Source organism: Achroia grisella, unplaced genomic scaffold, assembly GCF_030625045.1.
Source record: "Achroia grisella isolate CSIRO2021 unplaced genomic scaffold, CSIRO_AGI_Agris_v1 utg782, whole genome shotgun sequence".
Taxonomy (NCBI): domain Eukaryota; kingdom Metazoa; phylum Arthropoda; class Insecta; order Lepidoptera; family Pyralidae; genus Achroia; species Achroia grisella.
Window position 1 is genome coordinate 3,240,127 of NW_026713022.1, and position 6,947 is coordinate 3,247,073.

The window sequence follows — 6,947 nt, forward strand, 5'->3', positions numbered from 1 at the left end:
CAAGAAAGTCCTTATCTGGGATATGTCTGCCATTCTACAATTAATTTATTTGTATTCTGTTATTTTTAAATGTTGTTACTGAGGGTACTATTATTGAGTGTATCTGAATGGTGGCAGGCGTACGGGTACGGCGTGGGTGCGGAGTCGTCATCGTCGGACTACGACTCGGTGTGCTCGGAACTACCGCCAAGGAAGCCCACGTTGCTCCAACACATGTTCTGCTTGCCGCTTAACTGACGACGGAACAAACACTAGCCCGCACCTCCGCACGCGCCAAACACGCTCACCTACAAAGTCACACATAAAACGGAGAAATTCTAAATACAAATGACACGCTTAGTTATTAAAGGGATTCAATCAAAATTATAGTTTTCGAAAATCGACTTTATTCCTTTGCCTTTAAAATCGATTTTTCAATATTTTAGTTTTCACTAAATGCAATTTTTGGCAATTGATTTAACGCATAAAAAAATATTAGGATATAATCTATAATTGTCTGTTTATAAGGCCGATTTTACAATATTTTATTTTCATAGTTCGCAATATAATAGTTGCTTTAAATCGCATAAAACATTTTTTGGAAAATCGTCGTAAAGACTTTCAACTATAAGGTCGATTTTCTAATATTTTATTTTCTGTTTTAACGCAACTTGGTATGCAAGTTGTTCTAACTATAATCGTTTTTTGGGACATTATCTTTATAGCTTTGACTAAAAGATTGATTTCCCGTTTTAAATATTTCATTTATTTATGCAATTTGGTATTAAGCGTGCGGAATGTATATCAAATAACGAGGACGGGGCTCATGAAATTTAAAAAAAAACAACCACTACATAATATACTCGAACTATACTTCGCGTTACATCGTGGTGCCGGTCACATGTACATAAATTAGTATATATATGAAGCTATATGTAAAACATGGCGCGGGTGACAGACATGTAAATCACTAGGTACTCTAAATATTAGGTATTTTATATGTGTTTTATTCAACCATTTGATTAATTTTCAATCTTTCCTCAATAATAGAAAATTTTATCATACGATTTATTATATTTTATCGCTAAGTACACAATTTATAATAAAAATAAATTCACAAAATAAATGAATATTGGATACCTATAAATTATGTTGGTATCTCCATACTTATCATTCATTCCTAAACTTCAATTGCTTCCTTTTAATGGCTACTAAAAAGAAATGCAATTTTCTACTAGCATTTTGTTGACTCTTTTAAATATTACGATTGAAAATTCTGACATTAAAATAGTTTTTGAAAAAAGAACTGTTTGAAAATTCAATAATGGAAGGTGACATTCCAGTGTGATCAAACATCTACCATACTAATTATCGCTTATGTAAAACAAACCGTAATGGTTATAATATAAGGTCAATTGTGAAATAACATCGTCTATTTGACGTAAAAAATTGTTTTCATTCCATTTGTACACTGTAATCTATAATTGGCTTCCAAGAAATATTGTATACCGAACGTATTTTAATGGTGCTTTTATTCCGTTAGATATTTTATTGCAATTAAACGCCGAATTACAGATTCTGGTAAATTGCACATTTGTGCTAAGTCTGTTGCTTGTAGCTAAATTAATTTGAGAGTATACGTAATTAGTGTCGTCCCTTTCACACTTATGTGATTAGACAGGAATGACACCATATAATCTCCTCTCTAATTAATTTAGAATAATATGTATATTTTAAAGTAAATTATATTATATAGAACACATGTATTTTTACAAAGATGATATTGCACTACTTTTAGCTTGATCAGATATAATTATATATATTAAACATTTGATTTTCATTCCATTTTAATTCTACTGTCAAAACTGAATGAATATAATGTATATACTTCTTCTATCGTTCAGTATAATTTACACATGCGTGAAATAAAACTGCACTCATATAATTTTATAAGCATTTGTGAAATGCTCATTAAATACGGTTAGATTAAAAAAGGAACGTTAGTATTTAGACTATATTTCGGTGCGGCTTCACTGCGCGCCAATCAAGTTTTCTATCTCAATTGTGGAATTGATTATGACACGCATTGTTTCAGCCAAGTTTGGTGCTCGTAACGCATGTCTAAATATGAATTGTATAACGCTTGGTCGTTAGGTAGCGAGCAGCAATCGTAATTCGACGGCGTCACACCTTTCCTATTATAATTAGATCACTTAGTTCGAAGCGCCGAGTTCGCCACGAAACGCTTCGTATGTACATAAATAACAATGGGAATTAATCAAATGAATATAATATAATCTAAGACTTAATATTTTTGAAACTATTGTAGCCTCTATCTATCCTTTCTGTGAGAAAGGTTTCGGATTTGTAATGTTGAGTATGTGAGTTGTACGTTGCGTGTGCGTCGGACGCATCGCATGCGTGCCGGCGCAGTGTTGAATCTGTCATTATTATTTCGAGCAATAAAATTAAATTGTAGTAATATATGTGGATACAGAGACAGGTGAACTGCTCAATGAAAGGCACGTAAGGAATTAAATGTAGACATTTTGGCCGACATGGCCCGAGGAGCGTATATAAAAGCCCTTATCCAAATGTAGTGTATTCCCTAGACGCCTAGATATAAGCTAGTTTCGTAGCTACATACTCTCGGCGTTCGGTCGCGTGTCACTTGTATTAATTTATTTAATATGTCGTGTTCCCATTTTAACGATACATGTATTTAAATTACACAGTGTAGCTTATAATTATTGTAATTATAGTGTCTGTAAGTGACACGCGACGCTGATATGCCATTGTAATGCATTTGTGGCATTAAAAGAAGCCCACGTATCTTAAATGTAATTGTACGATGCCCGATCGACAATTCGTCGTTTGATTGTGCTTTTAATGGTTAGCAATATGTTAATGGGCAGTTTTTAATGCCACCAAGTGTATAGTATATTCCATTCCCTATTGTAGATCCTGTTGTCTTTCATTTAGGTACACCACTCGTTTAGGTAGCCAACGAATTTTATAAAAATATATAATATTGAGCACTGAAACAAATTTAAAATCGTGTAAATTATACTTAAACATATAACTCGTAAAATACATCGGTTATAAATTATTATAACAAATTATTGTTAAATGTAGAAAAAAAGACTTATTATATAAAAAAAATTGTCGTAAAGGATATAGGTGGCGGTGCGCGGGCGCCGACTGAGCTCAAGTGTCCACGAACTATTCTAAATAGTGTGTAGTACCTATCTTAGACATTTTGCACCGGTATTATAGTGTTGTCACACGCGCGCGTCGTTCTCCGCTGAATATTTCCGCGACGTGTTTCTTTGCTGTCGGACCTCAAGTCGGCTTTGACATACGAAAATGTAAAAAGAATGCTCTTATTCAATTCGCGTATAAGTACATTGTTGAGGACAGGAATTACAATTTGTATTTTATATTATTAAAAGTGTTCACACCAAAATCTGGCAAAGGTTACATTGCATCAACTTTATGTATTTCTAAAACATTATTTGGAAAGCAAACGAAAACGGCAATCATAAAAGTTACACATAAATGAACAACAAATACATATTGTTTAATATACCAGTAAACGATAATATTTTATTTTTGGAATTTCTTAACAGTTTTATAAAAAACTAAAATATCACTGATAGGTTAATATGAATCTTATACCCCCTTGTTAGGGTTTCATTTCCTTTTTAACAAATAATTCAGAAATATTGTACATCATAAACTTTGCCAAATTTCAGTATGAACGCTCTTAACCCTGACTTTACTGTATATTCATGTTGTGGTTCCCTTATTAACGTATTTTATTGATGTGTTGCCCATTTAAAATGTTCTTTATAAAGGTGCGGTCCAAAGAAACATATTTTGTTGTACCACACAAATTAAAAAGAAACTTTGTATTATGTTATCTTAATTTTTTATTTGTGTGGTAAAAAAATATCGTTGATAGACCGCACGCTGTCTGATATATTCTATTGTTGGCGTCGTCTGTTGTAGCGTCGGAGCCTGTTTAGGAATTGTTTTGTATTATTTATTTTAAGTATTAAATTAAATATAAGAGACAGTATTTGGTACTATTATCGCTTTAGGTGTATTTAAGTTAATATTCAATATATCTGAGAATTGTGGTGTTGATTTATCGTTATTTATGGCTGACAGTGACATCACAGTGTTGCATGAATGATTAATTCATAATGTTTTATCGTATACAATGCTGGTTGAAAATGGTTCATACAATTAAGTTGTATGTTCAAATACAACGTTATCTACTTTAAGTTCAATTTGTTTATTAATGAGAGTATTCATAATACACATTAAGATAGCGTTGTGAAGGCTACGCAGTGGTCAAAAGTTCGATTGCAGGGAAGTATAGAGAATGCTTCTCGAATACAGGTCAAGTTTAAGATAAATGTAAATAGCCATCATTGTATAGTTGACGACACGCAATCTGAATTAACTGCTCTATGTATTATTATTGGAATAGAAGTCTGTAATTTAGATAATTATGACTTTTAATGACATTATTGCCATAAATAATATCTTTATTTAGTATACAAGAAAGTCGCTGCCGCTCTCTGTTCGCTTATAAATTAGACAACAGATTTTAATGCTGTTTTCGAGTGATTCAAGAGAAAAGTTCTTATGTATAATACATACGTGTTATAGTATAGAACGAGCCGAAAATTCAAACATTTGTAATGCAGTTTTGTAAAGCCGAGTAGATTAAAATAAATAAATGTTCTATAAAATTTTTAACTACATAATATTATTATTACCTATGTGTTTGAGCAATTATGACACTTATGGTTATACGATTAATTGTCAAGTTTGCGATATTTATGTCGAAGACAATAGTATTAATTAAGGCTTTGATATTATTTTGTATAATTTCGGTATTATTACTATGTAAGACCACAGATATTTAGTACAGAGGTCTGACCACTATTAGAAATGGTACGACCTTCCTACTTATCGATTTCCAACTGTTATTGAGTATTTTATTAGAAGACGAATGGAGTATTAAAAACATTTTCAATTTAAACGTAATCTTCTACATTAACATGATTAAACATAGCTAAAATAACAGAAAGATTTGTTTAAAATATTAACGTACATATACTGTTTTCGACCAGCATTAAACTGTTGCAACGGCATTATAAAATGTTAAGTTTGAGATCGACATTCTCTTTATTACCAAAAAATGTATTACCTATATTTAAAATTGTACTAACAGCATGACAAGTAACTAATGTTGTGTAGAGTCGTTGATGAGTAACACCGCAGAACAAACCATGTATTTAGTTGTAAGTGTATTATTTAGTTGTATCACATAAGTTGCATTGGAGGAACCAAACGTTTTACTTATTGTATTACTCGTTTATATAATTTTTGACTGTACATTTGTGTATGTGAAACACCAATAAGTTACTTAAGTCTGGCATAAACAATGCAGTTAAACGTACGCCGTCCAAATATATAATCGCGCATTTTTTTATTGGATGGTATGTTTTTGATATTTTTTTTTATATAAGATTGTGTACATCATATATATGTATCTGTAATGAAAAATAACTTATTTAAATTTTAAACAGAGTCTGTTGAAATTTTCTATTGTTTCTGTAATCTGAAGTGTTTTTTCGACTTTTTAATGTAAAACTGTACTAAATGTAAAACCTATTAAATAAAAAGATTCTTCAAAATACGGTCTTTCTATAAACAGTAATGATTGGTTATGGATTTGGATGTCGACCGTTTGCGTACACCGTTATGCCATGATTTAATGAGAACAGTGTGGGAGGCGTGTTTGCGACTTGTCAAATTAGACTGGGAGATATTGAGATACTGTACTATTCTATGCTTAACTGAAAATAAAGAAAGATTAATCCGAAGGTTTGTTTTTTTTATTCTACATTCTATTATAACTACCCTCTCTTTCCCTGAATTACGCTACATGTTAGTATTATATTATATTATTACTATTTAGACAAATGCGTGCATTATTTTTTCAGTAAAATCATTCAGCTCAAACCAAAAATCTGTTAACGATAAGACTTCCATCGATTCTGAATGAGGTTTTGAACAGAATATCTAACAAGAAACTGCTCTTACTTCATTTTTGTATGACGAAATTTATTTTATAATATACTCTATTATAACAGAAATTCAAGGAGAATGCAATGCCTGTCAAATTGATTAAATGAGATAAATTTAGTTTGTGATACTATTAGGCTAACGGGCATTCAAAGAAGCTGCCCATGCGTGAGTAAGACAAATTGATTAATATGAGGTAGACAAATTTAGTTTTGTGATTGCACAGTACCAGGCAAACAGAAATACTATGCGTAATTAGCGCATTTAAGTTGACCACGCATAACTTAGAGGCCACGCTCTCTTCATTAAACTGGTCTCTAACGAATGTAGTATGTTTAGGTTGTTAGGTACCTACCTATAATTGCAAATAATTACTCAGTGTACACAAGTTAGAAAGATTAAACTACAAATAAACTAACTAACATATAAATAAAATTGCAGTGTCTGTAATATTGAAATAACTGTTTTTTAATACTTGCATATGAATATAAATACAGTACATCCATCAAAATAACATTTTTTTTAATTTTTGTCGGTTCTGTTTGTTCCGGCTAATCTCAGAAATGGCTGGACCGATTTTGACGGGACTTTTTTTGGCAAGTAGCTGATGTAATAAGGAGTAACTTAGGCTACTTTTATTTTAGAAAAAATCTTTCATTTTAAAAATAAAGGTAATTTCCACGCGGATGAAGTTGCGGGAACAGCTAGTATTCAATATAAGGCAGGCATTCGTTGTTTTAGAAAGCTAAGAATATTTAAAATATTAGATACTTTATACTGAATCCTCTAGTATAGATTTCGATACAGGTTGGTGTCAAGGCTGACAAGGTGAGGAATATTATTACTTAATGGATACTAGTAAT

General features: G+C 31.5%; 1 protein-coding gene across 5 annotated transcripts in view; it reads left to right on the forward strand.

Moving 5' to 3' along the window:
- LOC131851365 (atypical protein kinase C) overlaps positions 1-588 on the forward strand; it is a 239,487-nt gene extending 238,899 nt beyond the window's left edge. For all 5 annotated transcript variants that reach the window (XM_059201858.1, XM_059201857.1, XM_059201855.1 and 2 more), the window contains one exon: positions 118-588. The gene's annotated coding sequence lies outside the window, so the exon portion shown is untranslated. The remainder of the gene's footprint in view (positions 1-117) is intronic.
- Positions 589-6,947: the final 6,359 nt, after the last annotated feature.